Source organism: Aythya fuligula, chromosome 16, assembly GCF_009819795.1.
Source record: "Aythya fuligula isolate bAytFul2 chromosome 16, bAytFul2.pri, whole genome shotgun sequence".
NCBI lineage: Eukaryota > Metazoa > Chordata > Aves > Anseriformes > Anatidae > Aythya > Aythya fuligula.
Window position 1 is genome coordinate 7,556,999 of NC_045574.1, and position 21,043 is coordinate 7,578,041.

Consider the following 21,043-nt stretch of genomic DNA (forward strand, 5'->3'; position numbering starts at 1 on the left):
GCACCCTGCTCCCCAAATGGAAAACTGTCCGCCCCCTCTCCCCTTGCATGGTCTCTAGGACCCACAGCCCACCCAGACTGCTGCTCTGCTGGGCAGGTGCTGCTGCTGAAAGCCCAGATGCTGCAGCTGCCTGCAGGGAAGCAGCCAGGTCCGGATGGCCCTGGGCAGCAGGCAGCGCCACAGAGCATCCTGCACGGTTGCCTTCTGCATAGCAGGGCAGTTCCTACCTTGGCGTGATCTCCCAGTCCCCATGCTGCCAGCACAGCTCCTCTCTGCTGGGCTGATGCCGTGCACAAGGCAGCGCTTTCTGCAGAGCAGGCGCTTCCTCAACTCCAACACCCCCGTGCATTGATTGATGCGTACTGCAGCCGCAGCGGCGCTGGGAACTGGGCTGCCTTCCTGCCCCGCCAGCCGGGGATCTCCCTGCTCTCCCCCCCACAGCACTCAGGCTCCCACCTCACCAGGAGCTCTGCACCCACACTGCAGTCCTCGGGCACAGCGCAGACCCCGCAGGGAAGATTATGCCAGCCCTGTCCGCCTCCCTCCCACTGCTCAGCCTCTCTCACCTGCAAATATCTGACTCATCCCAGGCCAAGTACGGGAGGACAGGCTGCAATCATTCTGATGCCATGACGAGGTCTCTTTAATGGGTTGTAGGGCAGAAAATACCATGCTAGCTCTGAAATAGGATATCCAGGTACCACACTTGCACTAGTTCAGCAGTCAGATCGAAGATGTACTGACAGCAAAAGCTGAACAGCAGCTCTTTCATCAGCCCTGTCCACACCAAAGAGCTGAGTGTGACATCCAGCATTTCTCTGCTTATGGGACGTGTGGCTCCTTGTCCCACTCTGCCCCCCAGGGAGGAAAAACACCACAGAGCACGCACTGGGGCCAGTTACTGCATCACATGTGTATTGCACTCCCATGGTACCCAACAGCACAGAGTTCTTGAGTATCCATTAAAGCACAGCGCTCACATCACTGCAGCAGAGGATCCTGCTTTCAGTTAGTGGCAGGAAACCCCAAAACACAAGCGGGTGCACCGTCAGAGCTGCCGTGGGACAGCCCAGGTAGCGCCCAGCACCCCTGACCTGAGCAGCCCATGGGGAGCAGGCAGCATGGGGGCTGCACCCCCTGCCCTTGTGCCACATTCACTCTTGCAGGGAAGCAGAGGCTGCAGGGCCACGCTGCAGCAGGCTGGGGGCTCATGGAGAGCATCCAGTTTGCACAGTTTAGAGAGGGGCAGCTTTCAGTGTTAGGCCTCTGGCTACTCTCACGTAGCAAAGAGTGGGATGACGAGCAGAGCTGCTCAGCAGGAGGACCAGGGAGGACACCACTGCAGAATCGCACGCAGCCCATGGACCCAGCACCCCTAAAACAATGCAGCACTCTGCTCCTGCCCTGCCACGAAGCATGGCCACACAGCAGCACCCCATAGACAGGTCCCACCCTAGCAGTGATCACCTCTCAGCCGTGGCTCCTTGAAGCTTGGCCTTCTTGCTCCTGTGTCTGGCAGCCAGGGCTGTCCATGGCTGTCCAGGCAGCTGGGGCAGGCAGGCAGTCTGACAGCAGGGGAGCATCCACCTTAGGGGGAAACAAGAGGCTGCAGCCCTGAGGGTAAGCCAGTTGGGTGTTGGCAGCATATCAGAGAAACAGGCTTTAAGGTGAAGATTTCCCCACCATCACCAGCATGGATCCTGCAAAATATGCTGGAACTTCAGTGCCCTGGAGGTGGCAAGAGCATGGTTACAGCCAGGGACATGCTGGAGAAAGGCTCAGGCTGCTCCCCAACCAGCAAGAGGTAGCAGGACAGAGCAAGGTCAAAGACTTCATCCCACACTTCTCTGAACAGCCCCTCATGCTCAGTACATTTTGACCCTAATTTGGATGATTTGGACCCTTAATTAACTCCCTGACCCCAGGAGAGCAGACATGGACCAGCCAAGCCCACAGCTCCCAGTGGGACACACCAGATGAGCTTCTTCCTTGTGCCCTTTGGAAATGTGGGCACATGTCAGACCCAAAACCCTGTGGACAGCCCTCTGCACAATCCAGCACAGCTCCTGAGGGCTGACCTGGCCTTTCTCCAGCAGCATTGGAACCCTGCCCCTGCTAGGAGCCCTCCTTCCCTCCCTCCCAGCACAGCAGCTGGGCTGGCAGGCACCTCTCCCACCCCAGCTCGATCTGGTGTCACTCATCTCTAAGCGCCCGCAGCTGTGAAACCACCAGAACCACTGCAGCACCTGGCCACAGCTCACAGGGCCAGGTGGTGAGATGTGGTGCTGCTCCATGGAGATCCCCGTCCACTGCCATGGGGCTACAGCCACCTCGCAGTGTCCAAACAAGGGGAAAACCTGGAGGGCACAGAGACACAGAGCCAAAATCCTCTTCCACAGCATGCTGCAGCCACAGAGCCCCAGCAGCTGAGAAGCAACCACAAACAGGGAAGCGATGAGCAGAAAGCAGAGGGACAGGGTCAGGCCAGGGCTGAGAGGAGACTGAGAGGAGGAGGAGATAGAAAGGGAGCGATGGAGCAGTCAGAGAGAGACCCTGAGCCCATAACCATGGCTCCGATTGGACTTGACACATGATGGGAAGGACCTAATTTATCATGTCATGCACACCCCAGCACAACAACAGCTCAGCCAAACGCCCCAGCCCTTAGCAGCGTGGCCCACAGCAGGAGGGAGGCAGCAGCAGCACTGCCACCTAGCACCGTGCCGCTCACCCCAGGGCAGCTAGCGGGCCTGGCAATAACCACGGGACACCTCCACCATCCGATCAGCCCTTAAGCACATGAAACGCCCCTGCACCAGCTCTTCAGGGAAGTGTGTGGAAAACAGGAGAAGAAATGGTGATACGGCAGCCCCTGGCAAGAAGCAGTGCACCCAGCCAGAGGCAGGAAGGCGCTCAAGCCCCTGGGTGCCAGGCTAAGAGGGACCTGCAGCACCCACACCTCCAGCCCAGGAACATCAACGGGGATGGGGACACAGGCAAGGAGGCAGCTGCCCCTCATTGCCCCCGTGGCAGGTATCTGCATCGGGCTGGACACGTTGGCCAGCATTAAGGCACACCAAACATCACAGAGGAGACACACGGATCTCAAACGCCTTCACTGGTGGGGAGCACCCAGGGAAGGGCCAGCTGGCTGCAGCCTGAGGCTCTGCAGAATGTGAAGCCCCTGGCAACCTGCCTTCGGGGGAAGGCTTTTCTCTCACTCCAAAACCCACAGGCAGCTCAGCCCATGGGAATCACAAGGCACCTGAGACCTTACCAGCAGCGGAACCCTGCTGGGCAGCCCACGGCATGAGCCTGCGCTGCCTCCTGGCTGGGGGGTTCAGGCTGCATCACTCCTGGCTGCCAGCACCCAGAAGCATCCAGCCCTTCACAGGGTGCCCTGCCACCCCCAGGCCCCATGACAAGGAGACACAGCCCTGGTGGCAAGGCATGGGCAGCTCCAGGAGTAGGAAGAGAGCAAAATAAAAGGTGGGGGCGGCAGCATCCGTCCTACTGCACGAGCAGCTGGGCCAGCAGACAGATGGACTGAGGTTTAACACCTTTCAGCCTCAAACAGCTAAACATCTGCATAAAATCCCAGGTCAGGGAAGGCAGTGGAGATCTGGAGTAGAAACGAAACACCAAAATAGCAATTGAGCACAGGCAGAGAGGGCTGGAGGCCATGCTGGGCTGTGGGGGCAGGACAGGGCTCAATTGCAAGACCCAGCATATGTGGGCAACAGTGGGACAACGTGGAGCCCCTTCCTAAGGCGGCTGCATGCTGCCAGAACAGCAAGAGTGACTTTTACAAAAACCTGGTAGAAAAGAAAACTGCCACGCTCTCCGTGGCAACACATTACGGCACATCAGCACCACTACGGAGCCAGTCCTGACAGTCACGGCACACCCGCTGCCGGGACAATTAGCTCAGTTTTGTCTTGGGCTGTCTTTGTTTTTGGAAAGCCATCTGTTTAACCACCCCCCCTCCCCCCCCCAAAAAAAAAAAAAAAGAGTCAGGAGCAATGCAGCCATCATCACTGCATTCAGAGGTGAGGGACACTTGTTGCAGGACCAGCACAGAGACCGTCCTCAGTGGTTAAAGAGCTGAATGTAGCCCTGACGCCTTATTCAACTTCTTGCAAGCAACTGCAACAATCCCAAATACAGACAGAGGGATATTCCCTGGAGGACAATCCCCACCAAGCCCCACTTGTCCCTGCAAGGACACTGGGCAGCCCCAGACTTCCAGGAATGCTCGGAGGCCCTCACTGCATGCCCAGTGGCGCTTCAGCTCAGGCACTGCAGGAGGAGAGGGGTGCTTGGAAGCCACGGGAAGGCACCCCAGGAGGGGAGGAAGCCACAGTGGTGGCAGAGCACAGCATGCACTGCCTGGAGAACAGCTGCCCCCATGGACAAGCTCCCCTGGTTTTAGCTTTTAACTCTAGGGAGAGGCAAATGAGCCCCACAGGGAAGCACAGGTCCAGGCAGCATGCCACAGTTTTCTGGCAGGGTCTCGGAGACCTCCATGCATTTTAGTGCAGAGTTAGGGCCAGAAGAAAGAAGACATCAGCAGTGGTGCCATCCCTAACTCTGCTGTGGTGTGACTGCGCTTAGTGAAAAGCCAGCTAAAGCCTGGGCTGTCCCAGGTCACTCACCTTCACCCCAAAATCCACTGCAGGCCTCCCAGGGGAGAAGCAGTCTAGAGACCAGCCCCAGGGCTGTGATGCTTCCCCCAGAGCAAGCACTGACCTACGCGTGCCAGCTGCAAGGTCCTGCAAACACAGTGGCTTGCTGACTCGTCTGCCCTTGCTTTTCACCACCTCTGCTCACCCTGCTGAACTGCAGCACCATTCTCTCTCATCCTTGCAATCACAGCTGACATAGGAGGCAAACGTTTGTATTCCCTGCAGCAATTCAAAATGCTGCTCAGTGACTCAGATGCTGAAGGACTGCCAGCTCCCTCTGACCAGTGTGGGATGCGTCTCAATTCTTAGAAGGGGTCACAGCTAAATTGGGGTTAGGTTTTAGTTCAACAACACAGTAAGCCATTAGATCCCAGCAGAGGCAAGAGAAGCCTGGTTTGCAGCAGCACTCTGCTGGGGCAAAGAGGTACTGCTCTCAGTTCCCCCTACGCCAGCCTGGTGAAACTGTCTGTCAACCATTATTTTGGAGACATTCACAAACCAGGAGGAAGAGATGCTCTCTCCTGTACGGCGCAGTTTTATCTACAAGCCTGATTCAAGGTTTCCTTCAACCCCAAATAAGCCTCTGATTTTGAGTGCTCTCCTGCTCACAAAAGCTGCTTAAGGGGACAAGGCTCTTCAAGGCCGGATGCGACCTAAGGACGGTTCAAAAGTCAGGAGTAGCTAGCAGGGGCTGGCAGGGACAAAGAGACAGGGATCTTCTCACTCTCGTCCTCTTCTACACCGGTCCCCAAGCTGCCAGTCCTGCAGAGCAGATGTTTAAAGATAAAGAGAAGAGGAATCTAGAATCAAAATCCCATCCCAACAGCAAGGAAACATAAAGGCCCTTCCCTTTGCCTCTCTGACACCCGGCTGTGGACCAGCTCAGGCCACCACAAGGGTACCCACATACCTGGGGCATGCCCAGGGACACCCATACCCACACATCCACTGCCCCACAGCAGCACCAGAGGTCTGGGGAACAGAGGTCTCTGAGAAACAGCCATGGACAGATTGAGAGCCTGGGGGTAAAAGTTAAGGAGCAGACCAATAAGGGACAGTTCGTGGTTGGGGTCTGCTACAGGCCATCTAATTAAGGGGAGCCAGCTGATGAGGCCTTCAACTACAAGAAGCATTGTATTCACAGGCCTTCATCCCGATGAATTCTGTCATCCTGATGATCCTTTCAACCACCTGCTGGAAAAGCCACACAGCAGGCTGTAAGCAAGGAGACTCCTGGAGTGTGCTGAGAATAAATTCCTGGTCCAGATATTAGACACCAACCAGAGGAGAAATATTACTGGGCCTGGTGCCTACCAACGTAGATCAACTCATTAAAGAAGTTACGGCTGGGGGCAGCCGCTGTCCATCCGTGGCCCGAGCAGAAGGGCTGCAGGAGCATTGCACAGGCTGCAGGAGCATAATGCCTGGTCCCTGCCCAAAATGGACTTTCCCTGAAATACCAGACTTGAACTACCTGTCCCTGTTTAAGATCTCCTGTTTAACATCTCACATTACAAGCACCAAAGGCACCATGAACCACATTCCCACTACTGAGAACAGATCAAAGCAAGGCTGGGACTCTAGGAAATTCCAGAGCAAATAATTCCAAATAAGCCTAAAGGATGAGAGAGGAACTTGCAAAGCAAGGGCTCCCTGCGTATTGCAGCACTTGGCAAGCCACTGGCGAGTCCAGCACAGGGCACTGACCTCCCAACACGGTCAGAGCAGCCGCTGCAGCACCAGCAGCAAGGCGAAGGGCTGGGCAGGTAGGGCAGGATCAAGCTAGCAAGCAGCACAGCCACTGGTGAAGACCCACAGCTCAAATGCAGAGTGGACATGCAAAAAGGAGGATCTCTGGCCGAACGGAGAAATATCCCTGTCTTCCCAGGCTGCTGCAGAGAAGGGGCCTCACACTCCCTGAATATGCCCAGGAACGGAAGAAATGACCTTTTTAGCCAGAGAGTTGGCCTCTTTCCAAAGCAAAGACGTCTCTTAGGCCTTGGAGACGTTCAAGCCTCACAGGCAATTATCAAAGATAAGAGGCAAATGTTATAAAGCACAGAACAGACGGAAGAAAGGATAACAGAGTGCAGGGAGAAGAAAGGGAAAGTCATCCTGGAGCTGCTGCAGGGTGGGGAGCAGAGCAGCATGCGTCAGCTCAGCAGCTGACCTGCACAGGGGATGCAAGGGAACCCTGCAGGGACTCAGGACATACGAGCAGATCTGGGGCTGCTGAGAAAAACAACTGCTGCTGACAAGAAGGTATCTCCTGCCCTGGGACCACAGCTGCCCCGCTGCGCTGTGGGCGGCCCCTCAACCCACAGCACCCTCTGCAAGCACTGTCACCAAGCTCTGCCTGCCTCCACTCAAAGCACTGGGACAGTCCAGCACACGGGCCCCAGTGCAGCGATCCTTAGTGCCTGGTCTGTGCACTAAGCCTCTCCCAGGCAGCCTCCAGCCTCGCAGCTCTGCTCCCCTACAAAGCTCATGGTCCCCATTGGCCTGGAGAACCTCCCAGTGCCTCCCGCATCTGCCGGGCGCACTCACTTCCACTTTGTCTCAGATGGTGTCTCAGTACCTGGGGTTCCCACAGACCATGCCTCGCACCAGACCCAAAACAAAGCTCCCTGGCAGATTTGTTGGCTGAATCCAAGGTGCTTGCCAAGGGGAAGCATCCATGGAGCCAACTGCTGCTTGCCCACTTTACTAGATCAAGGCTCAGCTAGGCTGAGACACTGGAGAGCCTGGGCACTGGGTGAGCCCCAGGGCAGGGTCCAAGCACAGGAGCAGGATGCAAGCAGCAGTTACCCCTGCCCACAGCCAGGAGGCCACTCTGCTCTCCCATCTGCTCCCCTCCCAGGCATTTCCCCAGGGGCCAAGGTATTGCCTCTGGGGGGTGGAGGGTGGCAAGCCCAGCCCTGCCCTGGGCTGGCTCTGCCACACAAAGCGTTCATACACAAAACAACTGACTTTCTGGAACAGATTTACCCTCGTCCTCTCCCACTTTACCCTTTTTATACATCCCATTTGTCTATCGGCAGCAATTAGCTCTGCCTGTGCTGCTTTCTGTCCTTGCTTTATATTCAGGACAGAAAACAAAACCACATTAACGCAGTGCTGTATCCTCACAGTGACACACCGACCACCAGGAATTCAGGTCCAGTTCCCAAAGCCACCCCAACGCTGGCCTCCAATGCGCCCACGGTGCCCAGTGCTGCAGTGCTCACTCATACACTGGAGTCCCAAAATATACCTGCAGCAGAAATGAATTGCATCTGCTGTGGGAACATCTGTGACTTGGAAATTTTCATGCTCGAAAGCATTTAACAGATACGTCAAAGTAGGACCAATGAGGTGTCGAAGCAACTCGAAGGGCTGAGCAGGAGCCAGAAACGGTGACCAGGAGCCCAGGCAACGCATGTGGAAAGGGATGTGGTGTATATGGCCAGCCAGCCAGACACCTCCCCATCGAGCTGAGCAGCAGAGAGACAAAATTCAGCTAGTTGCCTCAGAGAGGGAAGACAAGAGTCTCATGGATTTGCACAACCTTCCTTATGTTGCTGCAGGTCTACCACACTAGCAACACGCTTCACTGGTCTCCCAAAGAGAGAGGGGGAATCTGCCACAGAGCTGGGGAAAATCTGTCCTTTGGCTTTTCGGAGTGGCCAGACACCACAAAAAAAACAAAAAGCACAAATGGAAAATCCTACAATGACTTGCAAAATAAAAGCAAAAAATGTACTGCTGTCAGGCTTCAGCTTGCTGCAGGGCTTCTGCACCTCGTCTGCAAAATCCTTCAAGTGTCCATAAAGAAATCTCAAGCTTGGTAATCACTGAGCTGGACACACATGCACTGAGGACCCATTACTTGAGCCTCTGACCTCGCCACACTCTGAGCTGAGCTACAGCATCAAGGATGGGGCCAGGCCTTCTGAGAAGAACACGTCTGTGGTAGTTATGACAATTTAAACCTCATGTTGAGGTTAACTGAGCCCAGAAAGAATTCAGAAAAACCCTGACTAATTTTCCTGAAGCATAAAAACGGTACTTGTTACTCAGCCTCGAGCTGGTTCAGAACAGCTCAAGGGATTTTCAGGGGTGTCCACGTGTGCTCCAAGGTCACCAGTGTACTGCAGACAAATATGGGAGACTCCTACCAGGAGAGGCTGCTTCTTGAAGTGTCTGCCTGAAAGCAGAGGTGCGGTGCCTCCTTTTTCACCCCACTTGAGCACATGGCACACGATAGGATCATCTCCACTCCTGCATCTCAGTCTTCACTTTTAATTTGAATCCTAAAAACACATGCACTGAACAAGGAGCCTGGCACTGTGGGTTTGGAGATCAGAGGTGTCTCCTGGCACATGCACCCACAGAGGAGGGAGATTATCCTGTTCTATGCCCTGGAGATTCAGAATGGTAGGGGATGCATATGACTGAAACAATGTCCTAAAAGGCACAGCCAAACAGGGGGCTGTGCTCTGCAGCCTCAGGACGGTGACAACCAGACATCAGCCGCCTGCTCACCAAAGTGCCACGGCAACAGGAGGCAGGGCAGGGGGCTGAAAGGTGAAGCATGCTTTGCAGGCTGAGCACATCTCAGTGCTGGCATAACTCACAGCCCTGCTTGGTAAACACTGAAAAGCTTAGGGAAAACAGCTTGTCTCCCTCCTCTCGAGCTGCCCTCCTTCCAGACAATTAATTTCAGCCCTGCATCAGCCTGTGGCTGTCTTGCAGTATGGCTGTGAATCATCAGTGCCCAAAACGCTGACTCACAGAGGTGAGGCTCCAGATGCTGCTGACGTGGAAGCCCTCGTCCCCACAGCCGCCTGCGCTCACATCCCGCAGGCCTCCAGTGCCTGCGCTGCCTCCCCTGCAAACCCCCAGGAGGTCACCGCATCCTTTCATCAGCAAGGCAAGCACTGCAGCAGAGATGCTTGGAGAGTTCATTTAATCCCCTTCAGCCCAACACACAGAGCTGGTCCACCGGCCTGACAAGCCTTTAATAGTTTCTGCAGCAGAAACTCCTCTCCCTCCACAGCCTGCTTCTCCTCTCATCAGAGACGTTCCCCGGTGTCTCATCCAAATCTCAGCCCTGCAGTCCTGGGCTGTGGCTGTCCCTGTCCCCTGGGCACCAGGGGAGAGCTGCTCCCACCTTTCCACAATATCAGATCTGCATCTCCTCACCTTTCCCAGGCCACGGAGCACTGCTGTGTCCAAACCAGGCAGCACTGGTTCCTCCTCCTCCTGCCATTGGGGTCTCAGCCATGCAGCGAGGGTCTGTTCCTGGTAACCCTGCTGCCCACAGCTGGACAGACACCATGGTTCAGCCCTCCTCTCTGCCTGGCTCCTGCAGATCTCTGCTAGCCAGAATAACAAAGCTTTGCTATTGCAGCACCAAGATTTACCTGCTGGTATGTAACCACAGATGCAGCACAGCAATGCTAGATTTCTAAGACCCTTCACCCCCACGTTTGCCTCAAGTTCTCTACATCCCCTCCTCATGTCCCACATTTTCTTCAAATCACTCACAGAGAGGGATGTTCTAGCATCTAAGTCTCTCCAGGCAATCACAAGCTCTTTTGATGTTCTCCCTTTATGGTAAAGCATTTCCCTCTTTGTTTAGCACCCAAGGCATCTTCCAGTTCTCAGTGACCCAACTCCTCTGCCCAGCAAGAACTTCAATGTGCACGCAACAGGCAGGATGAACACATGCCTCTGCAGCCCACAGCCACCACGCGCAGCAGTTACCACAGCAATGGCACGGCGCTGGAGAGCCTGAAGGCTCACCCACCCACCCATCCTCTGCCACTACTATCCAGGCCTCCGTGGAACCACGAGGTTCTTGCAGACACCTTTCCTCCACCCACCCACAAGCCTTGAGGTCCATCCACACTACTGAATAAACATATCTGACAGCCACAGTCCCTGTAATCCACTCTTTCTCCATCACCTTCAAACCTGCTCCCTCCCATCCCTTTGCCAGAAGGATTTTGGAAATGAGATGTCAGACCAACATAGCATGATGTCCTGCTCAACGTGTTGTCTGAGCAGGTCATGCTAGAAACGTACTGAATAGTGAGTGTATTCCCTCTTCACTTCAGACACTTTTTCCACCAGCCTGTGGGCAGACCTTGCCCTGCCCAGACAGAGCTCTGCTGCCTCGTTCTGCTCATCAGAGCAAGCCTGGCCCACCACACAGCAGCACAGTGTCAGCAGGACCTGGCCCTACACAGCTCCTATCTTCAGGCAGCTGAGAACAATAAAGCACGATCCTGGCACTAGAGAAGATCACCACTAACTAACCGCAAGGGAATGCTCCCAGTGAAACCACAGAGACACATCAGCTCCTGTCCCTCCAGCAGAAGCCAGCTCTATCCCAAAGCCCAGCTGGTAACGGAGGGCAGGAAGGTCTCATTGAGGCAGGCTGGAACAGTCTCCTCCAGTCTCAAATCAATATATGCCTTTACCAGCCGTATCTTATAATATTAAATCAAACCAAACCAAACAGAGACATGTTTGGCAGGATAGGCGATTGCTTTCCAGCCCTGAGCAGGGCCTGGCAAGCTTGGGCTGTTAAGCTGGTGTGCTCTGCAATTACTGACCAGATCCTGAGTTCCTGGGAGCAACCAGGGCGCTGGACTGGAGAAAAGGAGTCAAACCCAGGGCTGAAGAAGCTGCTGAGCACTGTGGTGAGAAGCAGATGGTGGATCATCATCCACAGGGCACATAAAGGCCAGGGCTGGAGCTGCTGAGCTACGAGTTGGGCCAAGTAGGAAAAAATTCAAGGGTAAAATGGGAGGAGGAAATCACCCTGAAGTAAAATGTTTACACAAGGACAGGGATCATATGCAACACTTCCACAAGCTTTGGGGTCCACCTCACAAAGATCCCCACAGTACTATCCATGCAGCCCAGACACGGTGAGGACAGCCTGCTCGCAGCCTCTCTGAGTGAGACTGGCAAAGCTGCTCTCATGCAGTGAGATCAGACTTCATTGACACATGTTGAATCTGTGTTTGGGCAATTATGTCTTTGTATTATGTCAGCAGTTGCCAAGAGCCTGGACATCTGCTTACTCATCATGTGTTAGCCCAGCAGCACGGAGACATCTGACCCTGGAGCATGAAGCCGTACTTTTCCAACATGCCTGACAGCCAGAAAAGTGCCTCCCCTGCAACAAACCACACCACTCCTCCAGTGGCATTGCCCTCTGGAGATGGGCAGCAATCTTCTGTAACAATAGCCCCCAGCTTGGTGTCAATAAGACGGTCCATACAGATCTCACCAAGCTCTCCTCAGAAAGCCTGGCCAGCCCCTCTGTGGCTCCAAAGTCAACAGCATCGTGCCACACAGGACTCCAGTAAAACATGAACCATGAGAAAGTTCACAGATCCTGGCAGACTCTGCCTTGCTTTAGAAAACACACACACAGCCCTTCTGGCACGAGAAAAGCAGGAAAGAGGACTTTGACCTCTGTCCCATTCCCCACACTCCAGAAGGGCCCTGCCCAGTGGCACCAAGGTGCATCCATGCTGGTGGGATTGGGCTGCTCCATGCCCAAGCCTGTCCAGATGCAAAAGCAACACTTCGTGCTCCCCGCTGTCCAGCTCCCATCACACACATCAGCAAACAGCTGTTTGTCAAGACCAGGGACATTTTAACAGGGTTTCAGCCACCAAGCTCCTACCATTTCAAGCGACACCTCCCAGCTGAAATTCAGGAATAAATGGCTCTGACCCTTCCCAGGGGACAGCTCAGGAAGCCAAGAAATACCTTTCACACTACTTCGTTAGCATTCAAATGAAGATCTCTCAACTGGTGGGTCAGATGAGAGCATGATTCAGCCCTGCAAAAACACCATACATTTCTCCAGATTCAAGTGCTGCCGAGACGTTAGCAGTGAGACAAAAAAGCAGGCACAGATAGCAACTTGCGATGCCTCATCCACATCTCACATCGCAGTTTGCTTTCCTCCCTGCTCTTGTAGGGCCATGTAAGGCCAGGACAGGGCCGTCCTCCACACCAGCACCCAGCCCTGCGATGTGGGACAGGGCAAGCACCCAGCTGATGCCCTGCCCATTGCTGGACACGTGCCCCTGCAGCTGCTGGGTAGCTCCTTACTTCCACGCTCTTCCTGCAGCGCAGGAGGCTTTTGCCTCCAGAAAAGTAGAGGCTAAAACACTGAAGGCACCTGCCCTCTCCTGTTCTGAGTACGAGCTGGACTGGTGGTGACAAGCAGCAGTGTCCCCACAGCTGGCCCTGTGGTGACTGCTGGCACAGGACACTTGGCACTGCCAGCACAGGAGCAGCTGCTGGGCTCAGGCACCCAGGAGCACAGGGCAGGGCACGGCACAGACAGAGCTTGGCAGGGCAGAGCCCTGCGCACAGCAGAGCCTGCAGCAGCCCCGGCAGCCACACACCACAAGCTGTGCCACTGTCAGCAAACCTTGCAAATTGTCCCCCTGCACTGGCTGCCTGAAATCTGCCCTCCGCTCCAGGAACGAGCGTAGGGGGCACAAAGTTTATTAAGGCTTCTTGCAAAACGCAGCATTGCACAGCTTGCCTCCTCCACCAAGTCAAGCAGCTCTGTGAAGCCAGGAATGTGCCTCTACCAGGCAAACACATACCTTTAAAAAGGGATATCTGCACTGTCAGCAGAGTATAGGGGAGAAGCTAGAAGCAGGGAGACAGGAGCTTTATGATACCATGATATGATAAGACCCCAGGCATTCAACAAGTTTCAGCAAAGGTCCTGGACATGGACAGGGACCTCCCAAGTGTTAAGGAAAAGGGCAACGGAGAAAGCAGTTCGCTTAACATTCAACATGAAAAATCCTCTGATACGTGTCACACAGGCAGCACCTGTGTGATGCACCCTCTGGATGCTCTGCGCTACAGGGTTTAAGCCACCACCCACAGCAACCTCCCTTTCCTCCAGCCTACAGAGGCTACAAACAGATCTTTCTCACACCAGAGGATCTCATTTGATCCAAAGCATTTTGCTGTTTCTAAGAAAGGATTCTCCAAGTGCCTTACAAACACCTGGGACTGGGAATGGTCTGTTAAGAAAACAGACCCAGGGCAATAACTTCCCCAGACAGGCTTGCAATTGCCCTGAGGGACAGCCTGGAGTTCTGACACCTGAGCAGCGCAGCCACTGATGCCTTCACAGGTCATCCAAACCCTTTTGAAGCACCTGGATATTCTTCTGCCCAACCCTGTCTCGACACAGCCACCACATCATGAAGACTAAAGGCCCCCATGCTTCACCTACATAACCTGTCACTGTCTGGAGGGAAGACGTGCTCACCCACCTTGCCCAGTATCTCCCAGCCCCCTGCCCTGACCGAGGGGCTGCATCTGGTGCTGGGGCCTTGCAGGAGCCTTGTGGCTCCTGGCTCTTCTCCCTGTTTTGGTGCAAGCCAGCAGAACCAGGCAGAACCAACCTCCCACTGCATGGCCCCCAGCTTCGCTTTGTACCCAAGGCCTAGAGGAAAGGGAGAAATGCTTTTAGACAAGGCAGACCTTCCACTGCGAGTCCAGTAGCTTCTGGAAGCTGACAAATGATGGATACAAAAAGGAAAAGAATAAATCTAAACCACTCCACTCCATCTCAGGCGGCCAGCCCAGCCTGCTTGGGAAGCAGCACTTCCATAACACCACACAACCTGCTTTCCCAAGGACAGCAATGCTTTTGTGCTCCTCCTGTGCTCTCACCGGCATAACCCTTTCCAGCTTGGCTCTCCTCCCCCAAGGCCCTGAGCTCCAAGTGCTGAGGACACAGCCAGGCTCAGCAAAGCCTTACAAACCCAGAAGCACCTGCCCAAACAACCTGCTCCCTGCATGCTGTGAGCTGGCAATCAGCCACGCCAGCAGAGCAGGATTCCCAACCTGCCACACTGCCTCCATCCTCCACCACACCATGCTCACATTTGCTGCTCGACAGATCACTGGTTGTAACCAGCGACGAGCCCAGGACAGCACTTTTCCACCTCCGTAACATGCCAACCCACAGGACATCGCCTTTGGGGGCATAAGAAGGGAGTGCTCTGCACCAAGGGCAAATCACAACCCTCAACATTGCTGCTGCTTCCCAACTGATACAGACCAACATGCTGGAGAAATTCTTCCAAACATCGCAAAATTTTTTTTGTAAGGAAGAAAGTGATGCAAGTCCACAGGAAGAAAAGAATAATATCAGTAAGTGAAACCAATCAGGAGCTGCAGCTCAGTGAAGGAACTGTTCCTGCAAACATCTTTTTGGACAGTGCCTGCAAGGTATGCTGTTGTTCAGCTCGTTTCTGAGTGAGGACAGATTAGCAGCTGGCTAGCACAAAGAGCTCCTCTGCTGATGCCCACACCACGCTCCCTCGTGCACCTTGAAGCTGCTACGCACAGCAGACTGCTCCTGCTAGAGGCTGAGCTGCTGACACCTCCCCAGGCGCTGGTTTAAACTTGTCCCAAGACTGCAAACAATGCCACCAATTCATCTCGTTTGCTTTGTATTATTTGCAAATATAAAGATCAAAATTCATTTTTTTCTCTCTCTTCAGCAGAAAGTCAAAGTCCCCATGCCCAAGCAGGTTTCAAACACAGCAGTCACTGCCTGCAGCCTGGGGCCATGCAGCCAGCCAGTGGGTGCCCCTCTGCTGCCCAGGGCAGTGCACGCCTTGCCCAGTGCCCCTGCAGAGCCCAGGAAAGAACCCAGCCCAGGTATGGCGCCAAGTCTGCTGCTTAATTTTAACCCTTTTCATTCTTGGCACCTCTCTTCCACTTTCCACACACAATCAGATTTCCAAGAACCCTGTTAAGCAAATGTTCCTCCATTGCAGGGGAGCTGCAGAGGGAAAGCTTGCACAGGAACAGATGAGCACCCGCTTTTTCCAGAGGAAGGAGCAGAGACTCCCTGAGTAGATGGGGATATCACAGTCAGTTATACAGATGATGCACAAATACAGTTCTGACAAACAGATGCACAAATCCATGCCAATACCAAAATGGGAGAGACACACTGAGAGCCCCAGTTCCCACTGTAAACCAGCTCCAGCCTTGCTGTCCCCCCTCAACATCCAGCCAGGTCTTCCCTGGGGAACCCAACATCCCAGCAGGCCTCCCAGGGATGAGGGGGGCAACTGCTGGTGAGCAAATATTGCTAGTTTTCTGTTGCTCTCCCCCAGCCCTTCCATTTACCTCTTGGACAATCCTCAGCAGGTGTTGTTTTCCAAATTCTCCCCCCACCCCCAGCAGGTGACAGGCACTCAGGGAACTTGGACAATTAAATGACATGAAAAGAAAAGGCTGGAGAGGTTAAAAACAAACAAATGAAGCAAGAAAAAAAAAAAAAAAAAAACTACAACTGAATTAAGCCTCTCCTTTCCACCACACCCAAGGGCAGAGCCCTCAGCGAGAACCAGTGAAAGGCCTACCAGAGCTTCCTGCTGTCACACAGGGCTGGTAGGAAAGTTCCACTAAATAACACAGGCATGTAGGGGCACAAAGCCCTGCCCAGGAGGTTGCTGCAGACAGACCTAAACTGGGAGATCAGGATCCAGCTGGCTGTGCCTGGGGTCGCAGCTAAGCTCACCCTGCAGTGGGGAAGCACCATTCAGCAGTCACGGCACAAAGAAAGAAATTAATGTTTTACCACTGAAGCAATCAGCAAAGAGATTAAAGTTTACATGATGCACGAAGTTCCTGATCATAACTTTTTCCCCTGATCTGGCACGTAGAGAAACATTTTCAAAATATCATCGTAGTTTAGCCGACACCTGCCAGGTCTGGATGTGAGCTCTGCAGAACTAGAGGAGAGCTCTCAGCCCCACCATGGTGCTGCAGGACAGCCCCACCACACAACGCACTTTTGACCATCTGGGCACAGCCTTGCTGCCAGAAGCAGCAGCACCTCCCCAGCGCCGTGGTGGGCACTGTGAGGGTGTCTGTGCCAAGCAGAGCCGGGCACAGGATGGCGTGGTTCCTGTCCTTGCAGCAAAACTGGGGACCACACCACAGCCAGGACAAAGGGAGCAGAGGCAGCGACAGCTCCTACGTTGATCTGCACTGCCCTGGGCTACAGACAAGAAGTCTCAGCCGTGTCCATCCCAGCCCACTCCTTCTATCCCACGTGTCCCAGTCTGTCTGGCAGGAGGCCACTGTGGCCACGAGGCACAGATAGGCCCTGGCAGAGGGGTGACAGGTCGCACCCACCTCTGGGCCTACAGGAGAAGACCCACAGAAGGCACAGCTCCAAAGGCCATGGGCTGGCTGGTCCGTGGTCGCTCCTCAGCTGAAGGTGGCCCATGACAGGTGCCTTCCAGCAGAGGGTACAAGTCTGTACTCCCCAGGAGGGGGGGTCTGCATGCCTCATTTACAGGATGGAGGAGCTGAGCAGCAGAGGGAAGACCTCCCTTCCAACCCATCACCTGCGACAAACCAGGCAGCACCCACCAGCACCAGACCCTCTGGCAAGAGTGGAGCCCTTGAGGCCAGCACAAGGGAACTGTGTGGAGGTGGCTCAAACACCTGCAGCGCTTGCATTTGTCTCACCTCCGCAAGCCTCTCCCTCGTCTGCCCCAGCTTCAGGGGACCCCCTCAGGGAGCCCTGGGTCCAGACCACCAGGGAAACACCCTCATGGACCTACTGTCACCAGCACCTTAGGAACTGCTGCAGGAAGATGCAGGCATGGATGCCATCTGATGTGTCCTCTGCAACAAAGCCTGGGGACAGCCACCAGGCTGCCGCTGGTGGCAGCAGAGGGGTGGCCTCTGGCTCAGAGCCACAACGCTGGCTCCAGCCCCGTCTCCATCTCCCCAGCCACCACGAGCCTCCGTTTCCTTGGCAACACAGATACCAGCACCTCGGTGCTCGCAGCCGTGCTGCCTTGTGAAGAAGGCATCACACAGAATCCTAACAGAATTACAGCAAGCCTTTTCTTTCCCCCGTCCTCCTGCCCTTTTCATCCAAAACACAGCACTGAATTATCGCCTCAGGGTCAGGAAGGAGCATGGTCACAGCTGTGCCCCCGGGAGCAGCAGCCCCCTGCCAGCCTGCCCATGTGGCCTGGGCCAGTTCGGCTCGAGGCAGGTGGGGCCTGTGCTGCAGTCGCTTGATGGATGCGACTCCAGGGCAGGAAAACAGTGCAGGCTCCACCCAAACAGCCTTTGGGCTGCTATGTGCACGTGGCAGCAGGACATCTTCCCCCACGTGACACCACAGGGGTCCAACCTCACTCTCCAACCCACACGTTCAGCTGCCTCTCAGGCTCCGAAAGTTGCTCACCACAACACAAAGCTCCCTCCAGAGCCCCATCCACCGCCCCATTGCTATACCAGGTGTCCTGCAGCCTTTGTAGGGGTGTGAAGGACACCAGACGAGACCTGAACACCTGGGCAGCACATGGCCTGATGGAGAACTGGCCATTTCCAGGCAACCTCATGCAATCCCACAATATAAAAGATAACAGCCACGACAAAGACCCTCCCAGCAGCCCAAGAAGCTATACACAGAGGCACAAAAAGCACCCTGCCACTGTGGCAGACACAGCCCCTGGACTGGCACCAGATGGGCAGTGGGAGGCAGGTGAGCCACGGCATCCCTGAGCTGCACCCAGGAGAGAGCTGAGCCCTGTAAGCTCAGATGAACAAGCACAGCAGCCCCACACAACACCTTCAGAGACGCACAACCTCGAGAGCAGCAAAACTCTATCTTCAAAGGAAAGCCACAGCTCCTGCCAGCCAACCAGCCGGCACTGAATGCACACCTACAGGTGGGGCAAGATTACAGCCCCAGCATGGATCTTGGCAGAGAAACCTTCAACAGCTGGGCAGGGAGACAGGGGTGTGTCAGCAGTGGGCCCACATCCCAGCGGTAGGGCAAGCTGGGGGAAAGCAGGCTCCTAACTAAGGCGATACAGAAGAGGTTAAAAGTAGCAGCCAAAGCAAGCAGGATGTTTGGCCAGAAGCCAGCCTTTCCCAATACGAGTTTGAGGGAGCTTGGCAGCATTCTCACCAGCCTTCAAGGCACACATTGCCACATACCACAAACCAATTTGCTTAGACAACGCCAAAGCAGCTGATATGGCGCAGAGCAAGCTTCATTGACCAAGACACATACCCAGTGAGGACAGGCCCTGGATGAAGAGCAAAGTGCCCCTGAGCCAGGGCAGTGGAGCAGGCACGGTTCCGCAGCACCCACCCTGGGCAGTACCGCCACTGAGCAGACACCTGCCCACACTGTGGGTGCCAGCTCCCGCGGGCTGTGCCCAGGCCATCCTGGGGGGACAGGGATGGCAGCACCACCCCAGTCAAAGTCTTATCAGCATGCAAGGTAAAGTCCAAAGAAGAAAGAGCACCTTCATCTTCCCAGCTACTCTGTGAAATGGACCAAAAGCAATTCTCAGGCAAAATGTGATTAGTGCAACTTCTTGAGCCAATTCTTGCAATAAGGAGCTAATCCTGCCTGGGGCACTGGGGTGGGACCTCAGCAGCTGCTCTGTGCTCATCTGTGCTTTGCTGCTCTTAGAAACTGCCTGCAAGCAGAGTTATAGGGCTAAATCATCTCAGTGCTATGTGCACGTCCTGACAGCACAGGGGTCTCTGCACTGGCGACAGAACTGCCATGTGAAGAGCTGGCCATGTCCAGCAGGTCTCCACACTCTGCTGCACTTTTTTGGGGAGTGGCAGGGAAGGGGCTGCTCGGGAGATGCCATGGCCACACACTCCAGAGCCGTCAGCCTAGCTCAGACCACGACAAGCTCAGCCTTGGAGCACCGCAGCCATTCCTCCCCTCCTGCTCTCACAGCCATGCAGGGAAGGTACTGCAGTAGACACTGGGGCTGTTTTGTGGCAGCATATTTAGCAGAGGAAGGGAAGCTGATGAAAGGCTGGTAACTGTGACCAGCTTCAAAAAGCAAAATTAGTGCATTAAGAAGGAGAAGCAAGAAGTTCTAATTCACCCATGTGCAGATATGCCCTGTGGACACATCATTCAGACATTCAGACCTATGTCAGAAGCGGGCAGGGGTGTTAGGACATCTGGACCATGCATCACCAAGGAACACTCCTCCTCCACCAGTGACTGCAGAAAGCAGCTCCTATCCATACTCCAAGTCACCTGCTGCCTCTGTGGCAATCTGCTCACAGGCAAAACCAAGAAGAAGGCACTATCTATGGGGTTTGTTGTCTTGCACTGGCACATAGCAGCCAGGGAGATCAGCTGCAAGAAGGACACAGAAGCAGACAGCCGGGAAACCACAAGCCCAGCCTCCAAGCAGAGCACTGGGAAAGAAGAGTGTGAGCAGCTGCAGGTGAAGAGTACCCAGAACAAGAGGAGCCAATACAGGGAACCCAGCTTAGTCAAACACTCAGCCCTGCCTTCTCCCAACCTCTTTCCACTGCTAAAGGCAAGCACGAGCTCTCAGGCAAGCTGACCAGGAAATACTGTACAGTCTTAGTCCTCCTTTTTACTGTAGAGGGGAGGAAAGCGCTGGCACAGGTTGCCCAGAGGTTGTGGAGTCTCCCTCCTCCTCAAGAGTTCTTCAAAATCCATCTGAATATGATCCTGGGCAGCCTGCTCTGGGTGTTCCTGACTGAGCAGAGGGATTGGACAAGGTGTTCTCCTTCCAACCCTAACCACTCTGTGATCTTCAGCCCCAAAAGAGCCCTGTTCAGGGCTGAAAGCAGTGGATTCAAAGTGCCATTTCCTCCAGTCACGTCTTGTGCATCACTTTCCAGGAGGAAGGCCACCTCTTTAGAGCAAGATCCCAAGGAGAGTTCTTCCTCTTCACCTCTGCCTGCCAAAATTCAGCAGCAAGCCCTTCATGGTATTGATGAGGTACAGTCAGCTGTGGGGAAGATGCAGAAATGTAGAATGAAAGGCTGACAGTTGTGCCAAGACTGGGAGCATCACAAGCCCCCACCGAAGGGCAGGGACACGCTCCTCAGCACAGCACAGCAGCGGGTCAGGCCACACATGCTGCCCCAGCGATGCTCTGCTTGCCAGGACCTGCCAGGCAGCGGGGCCCACAGGCTCGGTGCTGTCACCCCAGCGCATGGCTCAGCAAGCTTCCCCGAACTGCACAGGAACAAATCAGTTCTGCTTCAATGTGCAAGTGTTTTCTCCAAGTTGCTGGTGCATCTGTGCCTCGCACAGCTAACAAGGACACCTGTTAAACAAAGTACAAGCAAGCAAGAGACACGAAAAACCCAACACACCCAGAGCTGCGCCACTGACATCCTGCTGCACCCAGGGCACCAAGGCTGCCAGCAAAGCCAAGGGCATGGCGGGGTGCCAGGAGTTGCAGCGGGGCTCACTCAAAGCTTCTGGTGTGGCACCCAGCACAGGGGAGACTCCATCCCCATCG

The 21,043-nt window shown here is 54.8% G+C and overlaps 1 protein-coding gene across 10 annotated transcripts in view; it reads right to left on the bottom strand.

Moving 5' to 3' along the window:
• The window catches only part of EPB41L1 (erythrocyte membrane protein band 4.1 like 1), a 69,145-nt gene that overhangs the window by 37,486 nt on the left and 10,616 nt on the right, over window positions 1-21,043 (bottom strand). The window contains exon 1 of one of the 10 annotated variants that reach the window (XM_032198207.1): window positions 20,112-20,400. The exons of 8 other annotated variants lie outside the window; for them this stretch is intronic. The gene's annotated coding sequence lies outside the window, so the exon portion shown is untranslated. Of the gene's footprint in view, window positions 1-227; window positions 306-20,111; window positions 20,401-21,043 lie in introns of those variants that run through there. One more of the 10 variants, XM_032198206.1, reaches the window with a different exon arrangement.